This window comes from Aulonocara sp. 'chitande type north' Nkhata Bay, linkage group LG4 (genome assembly GCF_057382095.1).
Source record: "Aulonocara sp. 'chitande type north' Nkhata Bay isolate Kocher_YH1m ecotype deep benthic linkage group LG4, A_spYH_male_GT1.1, whole genome shotgun sequence".
Lineage (NCBI taxonomy): Eukaryota > Metazoa > Chordata > Actinopteri > Cichliformes > Cichlidae > Aulonocara > Aulonocara sp. 'chitande type north' Nkhata Bay.
Window position 1 is genome coordinate 36,859,959 of NC_141347.1, and position 10,474 is coordinate 36,870,432.

The following is a 10,474-nucleotide window of genomic DNA, read 5'->3' on the forward strand; positions in this document are numbered from 1 at the left end:
AACAAATGGAAGACTTCCAGTGGGACACAGCCTCCAGATCCTCCCATCCTCACTGCCCCGTGTTGTTACGAAAGCACCAGTTTTTTCATAGTTTATCCTCTCTTGCTTCAGTTGCTCCCGGACCTTGATCTCATGTTTTATCCGGTCATTCTTTCAGGTTTGGGGGTGTTTTTCCATCTGTTGCATGGCTCAGTTTGGGCTTCAGGTTGTTTCATGGGAGTCGGGAGTTCCACGTGTTTATTCTTCTGCTTGTTTTAGACCTTTTTCTTCAGTGTTAGTAATGTGTCGGTCGCGAACGAAAAGATTCGGCTTTTTTTAGTGAGCCGAACCGAAAGAGCCGGTTCTCTAAAAAGAGCTGGAAATCCCATCACTATTCAGTGTAAGCAGCCACACTGTTACAGCATCTTAATACAAACATGAATGTATTTTTGGAAACTCTGAAAAAAGTTAAAGTACTTCTTTGGCACAGAAACACTCCACATTGGTGTTTTACTGTACATGAATGCCTGCGACCGCCGCGACATTGTCGGAGAGGAGTAAACTTCCAGAACCTGCGGACGCTTCAACGGGCTCCTATTTCCACTACTAAGCCTTCGACTTCACTAAGGATCAGCCTTGCTAATGTCCGCTCGTTAGCTAATAAAACCTTTATTTTAAAGGACTTTTTTACTTACCGCGATTTGGATCTCATGCTCCTAACGGAAACTTGGCTGAGGTGAGCTCAGTTGTTTTACTGAACTTCTACCTTCTGACTGTTATTTAAATCTGCCGAGTATGGGCAAACGCGGGGGCGGAGTTCCGGCTGTCCTCAGGAAGAGACTAACATATAAACAACTTTCAACAGACTTCTACTCAAGCTTCGAAATCCTACTTTTTGAATTGGAGTAATATACAGACCTCCAAAATATAACAAAGATTTTATTCGAGATTTTTCAACTTTTTTAGCAGGAATCATCCCGAGTTATGATCAAATTTTACTAGTAGGTGATTTTAATATCCATGTTTAATACTCTAAGTTGTTTTATTATGTATGTTGTATTCTTGTACAGCACTTTGGTCAACGCTCCTGTTGTAATTAAATGTGCTATATAAATAATTAAACTATTAAACTATTAAACTATGTATGCTGCCCCCACAACCAGCTGGCTAAAGAAATTTGATTGAGTCTTTTAGCCTCATCCAGCATGTATTGGATCCAACACATGTACAGGGCCACACGTTGGACCTCGTGTTGTCTTTGGGATTACCAGTTGTTAATTTGGAAATAAGTGATGCAATCTTTTCTGACCACTGTCCATTAGTGTTTAATATACTTTTATCTCATTGCCATCTTAAACCTACATCCTCAACACGACGTTATCGTGTTTTTAAACCAACGGCCACAGAACAGTTTTCCACTGCCTTTGAAAGACTGTCGAATTCTTCCCTTGGTGATGGTATTGAGCAGATGGATTCGAATTTTAATAATAAATGCAAGATTATTCTTGATGTGATCGCCCCATTTACATCTACATCTACCCCATCTCTGTATAATGTCTCATTAACATATACCTCCTCAACTGCTTTTGACCAGATTGAGGCTGTATGTCTTAACCAGGTGGAAGATCTTTGCAATAGCATCCTGCCCTTCCGATGGAGTCCCAACCCATTTTCTAAAAAAGATTATTAAGGTAGTCGGTCCTGACATTTTAACTATTTTTAATAGTAGTCTCAGCTCTGGAGTGGTACCAACTGGATACAAGCACGCTGTAGTGCAGCCAGTGCTTAAAAAGCCGAACCTTGATTCTTCTGTTCTTGCTAATTTTAGACCTGTCTCCAAGCTACTGTTTCTGTCAAAAATTTTAGAAAGGATTGTATTTGAGCAGCTACAAACCTTTCTAAATAGTCATAATACCTTCGAGAAGTTCCAGTTGGGCTTCAAAACCCACCACAGCACAGAAAATGCCCTCCTAAAAATACTTAATCCGGTATGACCCAGCTGTGCTCCTGCTCCTAGACTTAACTGCAGCCTTTGATCCTGTTGACCGCAGCATTCTGATCTCCCGTTTGGAGCAATGTGGTATCAAAGGTATCCTCTTGGAACGGTTTAGGTCGTATCTCTCCGAGAGGACTTTTTCCGTGAGCCTTGATGATTTTATTTCTTCCCCAGCTCCTTTTACTTGTGGTGTCCCGCAGGGATCCGTATTAGGCCCAATTCTTTTCTCAATCTATATGTTGCCCCTAGGCCTAATCTTTAGGAAGCATAACATCTGCTTTCACTCATATGCTGACGACACCCAGATTTATCTTCGGTTTAATAGAAACACCTCCACACCCATGGAATCGCTAGTCAAATGTCTTGACGAAGTTAAAACCTGGATGGCCTCAAATTTTCTTACCTTCAACGAGGATAAAACTGAGGTAATTATTTTTGGACCGAGCTGTAATTTCAATGCCCCAGATTTGGACTTATGCAACCTAACGTGCTGTTAAAACACTTGTAAAAAACCTGGGGGTTTTCTTGGATAGCAAACTTACATTCGAGAAACAAATTAATTCAGCTGTCCAGCGGCCCTTTTTTAAATTAATGCTCCTATCCAAAGTGAGATCTTTTTTATCCTTTAGAAACTTGGAACGAGCCATTCATGCGTTCATTTTATCTCAACTGGATCACTGCAGTTCACTATATGTGGGTGTCAGTCAGTCCAGCTCGGCCTGGCTCCAACTGGTACAGAATGCTGCAGCTCGCCTTTTGACTCGTGTGAAGAAACACCAACATATTACTCCGGTGCTTGATTCCCTTCATTGGCTTCCAGTGCGTTTTAGAATTAAATTCAAAATCTTACTTTTGACTAATAAAGTGCTAATTGGCCGGGCACCGGACTATTTGTCTGACCCATTGCAGCTTTATACGCCCTCTAGAGCCCTTCGATCAAGCGATCACCTGCTCCTTACCTCACATAAGTCTAGGATGGTTCATAGAGGAGATCGGGCATTTGCGGTTGTGGCACTGAAAATGTGGAACGATCTACCTCTCCACATTAGAAAGGCCCCGACTGTCACTCTTTTTAAATCACATCTTAAAACATATTTTTTTACTCTGGCTTTCGAAACTGTGTGAGAGTTACCAATTATTTTATCCTAATTTTCTTTTAATTTTCTTACCTAATGTTGTTGTCAATGTCATTGTTTAACTGTTATTTTGTACAGCACTTTGGTCAGCTCCCTGTTGTTATTAAATGTGCTTTATAAATAAATAAGTGAAAGGAAATGAAATGAATCAATATGACTGCTGCTGATGTTTAAGCATGAGCTTGGTCCAAGTATTTTATATCGCAGCTTATCCGTGTATGCTTGCATGTTCCCTGTTTCCTTCTAGACTGGTGGACCAGTCTTGATGAGACTTTGCATAAACATTGTCTGTGAGTACCAACATCTATATGATGTATGCAAATATTTTATGCAAATCCCACAGGTGCACATACAGTCCCAATCAAAAAAAAAACTGTCAAAAAATTCACATTTTGCACAGTTGGATTGTAACAAGGTTCCAAGTCAATCTTAAATATGCAACAAGAAGAAATGGGAGTGAGACAAAACAGTTTTCTGAGCATGCAGTTTATTGAAAGCATCGCTTAAACTGAAACAGGCTGTTTTACAGCTGATAAAAGTTTGGGACCAGGTGCCTTTAAAGGCCAAATCTGTGCAAAAATGTGGATTCGTTGTCATTTTCCGTCATGATGTTCTGATGGCAAAGGCAAAAAAAAGTTCCCTTTTTGAATGCGGTCGGGCTGTTGAACTGCGTGAGTCACTTGTGTGTTATTCACAGCCCATCAGCAGCTTAATAGAAGGCCATAAATCAGGAGAAGGTGTGTGGGTGTTTAAGTTCACAGTAATCGATACTGGAAACGCAGAGGCTCAGTTTGCAAAAGCGAAACAGTCGTTTGTGTTCAACGTCATCTTAAAAAGTCGGCGTGTTGCATGTTCATACAGATGCTTTTATGTTTTCGTGTCTTTTTATTTGACGTTAAGGTGGCGAGGGAGGAAGGACGGAGACATAATGAGGTGGCAGACTTCATTTTCTTGCAACTTGTTTCTAGGACGAGAGGGTTGTCATGGTAACCGTCAGCAAGGGAGTGAGATGTTGGGATGTGGTGGGAGAGGAGAGAGAGGTCTGGTTCTTCACTGTTAATAAAAGCTCTCTCTCTCTCTCTATCCCAGCGAGCTGCATTTGAATTTTAGATTCTTATAAATTATTAAAGGACTCTGCTGGGGCTGCGAGAGGAGAGATGAGGACATGGACAGCAGGAGGAGGAGGAAGGTGGGGAGGTGGGGGAGGATGGGAAACAGAGAAGAAAAGCAGGGGAAATAAAATTTTAAAGAGCGTTCGTGTTACATGTGTGGGGGCTGAGATAGAGGCATCTCCAGGTGTCTGCAGAAGGAACAAGAGATGGAAAAGTAACAAGACAGGAGGAGAAACAACAGATGAGCAAAGGAGGAGGTGCGAGGGAGGGGGAGGGGAGCTGTCATAATGCAGCAGGGGAGGGAGAGGAAGGGGATTTGAGGTGAAAACAATAACAAATGAGGAGAAAGCGAGAAGCTAAATGACCCCAAACACTGGCAGGAGGAGGCGCTCACAGAGGAGACAGTGAAGCAAAAAACACGTGTCATGTTTAAGGAGATATGCTCCTATAACTCATCTTCGATGGAGACGTAAACAGAAGCAGCACAGAAGCATTAAAGTGAACCGTTTTTCATCCACCCAGTCTGAGGCTGTACGAGCACCTTTCAAAATAAAGGTCACAGAGTGCCACAGCTACACAAACAGATGGTTGTTAAAGGAAAACATAAAGAGAAGTGTATTTGTGTTTCAGTGTGTGTGCTGCCTGCTGTCACAGCAATGAGTGTGAAGACTCCCTCGGTCAGAGCGATGTATCAGTGAGGCCGGAGCGACAGCAAACTCCTGTTCTGCTCACTCCCAGCTTTGCATGACTGACAATAATCCTTTATCTGATACTGGGCCTTACTGCGGCCCCCAGGGTCAACCTGTGTCTGTTTTAGTCCCTCCCCCTTTAAGACACACTTGTTTATGATTGACTGCCCCTTCCAAAGGCAAGGTTTGAACAGCAGGTGGGTGGAGAACCAATCCACCGCAACAGTTTAGTTGCAGGTTGTCAATGAAATGATTGCTGTAGATGCAGAGATTGCTGGCGTTGCCGTAGTGTCGGTGATTAGTTGCTCTGAGTGTTTGCAGTGATTGGCTGCAGAAATTGTTGTCATTGGTTGGTTTAGCTGCAGGTGTTTTGCTGTATGGACTCTCAGTGGTTGCAGGATCGGCCACATCGCTGTAGTGACAGCCCGTTGCAGTACGACTTTATGTGCAGATGCTGCTTTAATTTCATTGGTTGGTGTCATTGCAGTGGTCGGGCGATGCCACCTTCACATTAAATGGCTTTCTAGGTGATTTCAGGCAGAAGTTGCAGTTTGGTTAAACTCGTGAGGTCGTTCCTCGGCAGCTCGTGTGCTGACGAAGACCAGAGGGCGGGCCCACATTACACCGGTTTTAGAATCGCTGCACTGGCTCCCCGTGTGTTTCAGGATCGATTTTAAAGTTCTTTTATTGGTTTTTAAATGTCTTAATGGTCTCGGGCCTTCTTATCTCTCAGATCTGCTTTTACCATACGAACCCTCGCGGACCCTGAGGTCCTCTGGTACTGGCCTTTTGATTGTCCCTAAAGTCAGGACACATACTCACGGAGAGGCAGCTTTTCAGTGGTATGGTCCTCGTCTGTGGAACAGCCTGCCGGAGGAGCTCAGGGCCGCAGAGAACGTACATGTTTTTAAGAACAGGCTCAAGACCCACCTTTTTAATTTAGCTTTTACTTAGCGTTTATTTATTTTTTATGCTTATTTATTCTATCCTGTTATTCTATTATTAATTTAGGATTTACCTAATATTTTTTGATTTTATTCTTATTCATTTTTTAATCTTCTTACTCCATTTATATTTATATTTATATTGTATCCTGTTCTTATTTATTTTATCATTTTACCCTGTATATATCGTATTGCGTCATATCTCCAGTGTTTCCTCGGAGGGCGCTCTCTGCACCGGGGCTGTTATTGACCGTGGCTGCTGGGTCTCTGGGGTCCTCTCAGCCTGGTTGGGGGGCTCCTTGGCCTCCCTCCGGCTGTGTGCCCAGCCCGGAGGCTGCGGTCTGTGACCGGCTCCCGGTGCAGACGGCTCCCTGTTATGTTTCCTCACTTGGCTCATGTGAGCCCAGCCCAATTTTTACTCTTTAAGTGTGCGCGTGTGTGTATGTGTGTGTGGGGGTGGGGGTGGGGGGATATACGTGTATTGAGAGTGTGGGGAGTGAGTTGGAGGGTGGGGTGGGCTGCTTTTAACTATGTAAAGCACTTTGTGCTACATTTTTTCTGTATGAAAAGTGCTTTATAAATAAAGATTGATTGATTCCTTGTTGATCATGTGACGTGGTGACGAATCGAAGTCGGAGCTGCTTCAGCCTTTGTCTCCACCCTGCTGCCTTTTTCCTTTCAGTCCGTTTTTCAGAACCAACGGTGAAACTCACGAGAGGACAGCTGTGACCAAAAGCTGCTTCTGAGTGTCGCGTTCCTACAGTACCAGGGCACAATGGAAAACAAGTCTAGTTGCTGTTGTGCAGATCGACCCTGAAGGTTCGCCTTCATTGTTATTGTTGTTATTTCTTTGTTTGTGGTTGGATGTGTGCAGTTGTGTACTGTGTATATACTTGTGGAGTTCATGGTGTGACGGAGGCTTCAGTCGGCAGCGCTGGGTGCTTCTGATCTTCTTCTTCTTGGGCTGTTATTGCCGCGGAGCGTTTTCTGTGCAGCTGTGCAGTAAATCTGTGCTTTGGGTGCTTATGAGGTGCATTTGGTTTCTCTGCGTTCGCCTGCCTTCATGTCACCTTGGCGAGCATTCTGGAGCTTAGCGTGACGCCGCTGCCGTCTGGCTCCCTGCTGAGGATCTGAGGAGGGTGAATCTGTGCCCGCTGGCTCACAGGGTGGTGATTTTAAAATGCACTCAGGAGATTCAGGTCTTTGGATTGTCCTCGACGTGGCCTCCCGATTGGTTATCAGGAATAATAATAATAATAATAAACTTTATTTATAAAGCACACTTAAAACCAAGGGTATGCTTAACAAGTAACATAGAGAATAAAAGGAAGATAATAGAAATAGGACCAAAGCAAGTACTACGTATGCAAGCAGACAGCTGTCACTGATACACAGGAAAGCAGCAGATACAGAACAAACAAGGAATTAAATGAGCACAAAAGTGCATAATATATGCAGGAAGATGCTCTCAGATGTGTTTCTCTGCGTGATGCTGGTTACAGGCTGAAGTCGAACCTGCAGTAAATGTTGCTGTGTTCGCTTCAGCTTGGATCTGGTGGATGTGAAGAACACACAGGTCCCGACTGGTCGCCTGGAAGATGCCGACCTCTCTGCAGAGAGACGCTGAGGTGAACGCTGAGTGTTTCTGGCATCATTCTGAAAATATAACGCGATTGTTGGATGTCATGAACCATTGTGTTTCTGGATCTTATTGTTTTTTCAAGTAAGAGAAAAAAGAAGAGTCAGAACATAAACATTTCACGAGTCTATTAAAAATGTGAAAAAGAGCAAATCTGACACAAAGTCCTACGTGGAGGAAAGATTAGATTAGTGCAGGACTGGGTGAGTCACCAGTTAATTTTCTGTCAGTTTCTTAATGAATTAAGATTCATTTCTACTGAAAAGTCGCTGCACAAACACACGTCTCTGTTCTCAGTCTGACTGTGACGCTCGCCGTTTACTACTCAGGGTTTCTGTGGCATCGATCAGCTGATTTATCGATGAATCCTGGATATCCACGCAAACGCGGAGCCAGCAGAGGGCGATGGGTCGATAACAGAAGATGAAGAGGAACCTGAAAGAGAGGAGACAGTTGGAGAGAGTTAGAGTCAACCTTGAGGGATTTCATTATCCTCCCCTGATTCAATTACAGGGTCGATGAATTGAGTTAAAGAGGAGCCACCTCGTCTCTGCAGAGCTGCTCGCCCTGACGTGCCTGCGATCAGTCCATCCTAATAACAGACTAAAAACATGCTCTTTCACACGCGTGCCTCTCTGTCGCTCAGGCTGATCGGTGTGATCGGGGTCGCTGTGCAGAGAAAGCATGAGCGTTTGCAAACACCGGGACTGAAACCTGCAGTTCCTCTATTGTCCACTGGGGGCTCCAGCGGGGGGTCCTGTGTTCACATGTCCGAAATTTCAAACATGCAGAAAATCATGGTGGCTCTGCACAGGATCGATCATTTTCATTTAGATCCAGTGGATCTGTGGGGAGTACAAAGACACGTAATATTCGGAGTAAAGCTGTAGTTGTTTCATTGCTCCTTAAGTGTGATAGCTTCAGCCTATGTGCAGCTTTAAAATCTACAACCTCACCTGGGACACGCCACAGCATGATCACCAACAGAGAACTCTGTGAGCTCCCTCTAGTGGACACACGGGAGCACAAGCCCCAGTGTTCAGTACGCTGCCCAGAGCTGGAGCTGGAGCGTCTGCTGATGGCGCCTTAAACATCGGTTTCCTCTCTGATCACTCTCAACGTTTAAACGTCACTGTGACGTGAAGCTGGTGATCCCAAACCCAACCCAGATGCAAAACTCAAAATGACGTGAAATAAATGATGAAGATGGTCCCAGTGGTCCCAATCTCACCTGTTCATTCTGTGCCGGGCTATACACTGGGCCAAGAGGGGGCGTTGCCCCCTCAAACAAACATCCTGCCCGCTCAAGTCAAACTTTTACAAGTTGAGAACGAAAATAATAGTTTACCACCAAACTGAACATGGACACGATTCACTACAGTAGCTGCAAAACCGCTAGAAAAGGCACACATGAGATGACATATTTCACATCTCGTTCGCTCTTTCGCTCCGTGCTGTGTTTGACCGCGGTAAAGTGAGCCGTCATTTGTGAGCCGCGGTCAAGCCAGCCGCCTCCTATCCGCCGCATAAATTTCCTTGCGCTTTTACACCAGTCTTTACGGTAGCGCCTTTTCGCTTTATATCCTGATTGAAAGCCTATACTTGCGCACACGTGCGCGCGCGCGAACAGTCACACGCACGCGCGCACACACACAAATTACAATGAAACAGCCCGATACAGTCAATACAATTATGTCTATTTCAGAAATTCATTAAAAATCATCCTGAGTAGTTGACGTCCAACTTTCAACACATTCCTTCTCCGGGACACCTACTGTACCTGTGTGCCAGGTTTCATCCAGATTTACTTTAAATTCCTCAAAGATTAAAGGACATTTATATGCAATTTTTATAAATTATAAATGCATTATAAAATTATAAATGCAATTTTTGAAAATTGACATAATTCTATTGTATTGACTGTATATAAATGAATAGAAGTTTCCATTAATTTCTGAGGAATTTTACAGTGAATCTGGCTGAAACCTGGCACACAGGTACAGTAGGTGTCCCGGAGAAAGAATCTGTTGAAAGTTGGACATCAACTACTCAGGATGATTTTTAATGAATTTCTGACATTTCCATAATTGTATTGACTGTATTGGGCTGTTTCATTGTAATTTGTGTGCGCCCATGCGCGTGTGAGTGTTCGCGCGCGTGCACGTGTGCGCGGGTCTAGGCTTTCAATCGGGATATAAAGCGAAAAGGCGCTACCGTAAAGACTGGTGTAAAAGCGCAAGGAAATTTATGCGGCGGATAGGAGGCGGCTGGCTTGACCGCGGCTCACAAATGACGGCTCACTTTACCGCGGTTGTGTTTGTGCGCATGCTCACCCTCCCTCAGCCAATCACTGTTAGTATGCAGATGACCCGGGGGCAGGTTTCTCAGTAGGCAGGGCGTCAGGGTCATAGCGGCTGTAACTGACAGTGAACGATTTTAATGTTCTTCACTGTATCTGTTAGAAACATTTTTTTAAATTTCCTTTAATTGCGGGACTTTGGTTAAATCCAACCTTTGAGGTGCAGCTACGGCAGGCAGTGAGGTGCGTTTAATGCGACTCTGTTAATTTGAGTCCATAAATTGAATGTCTGATTTTATTCTCATTTCATTTTTGCAAAATAAGGTCATGTAATTAAGATAGATTTTATGTTGTTGGTTGTAAAGATATTTTATTTTATTCTGTATTTCTATTTTTCACTTTTGTATTTCAAGACTTGGTGAATTTGCCTTTTTCTTTATAACTTGGCCTACTTTGTTTTACTTTAATTTAAATTAGCAGTTTTCAAAGCTGTTTCTGTGCTGTGATGAGCTCTGAAACCTGACTGAAATCTGTTTCCCCCTGAGGGATTACCACCATAATGTGGTCGGGGGGGTTTGCGTGTCTCAGTGACCCTAAAAGCTAGACCAGCAGAAGCTTGGCCACCCAAGTTGGTCAGGTCTTAGGGTCAGGCACGTGCAGAGGGGGGGCTAGAGGGGCTT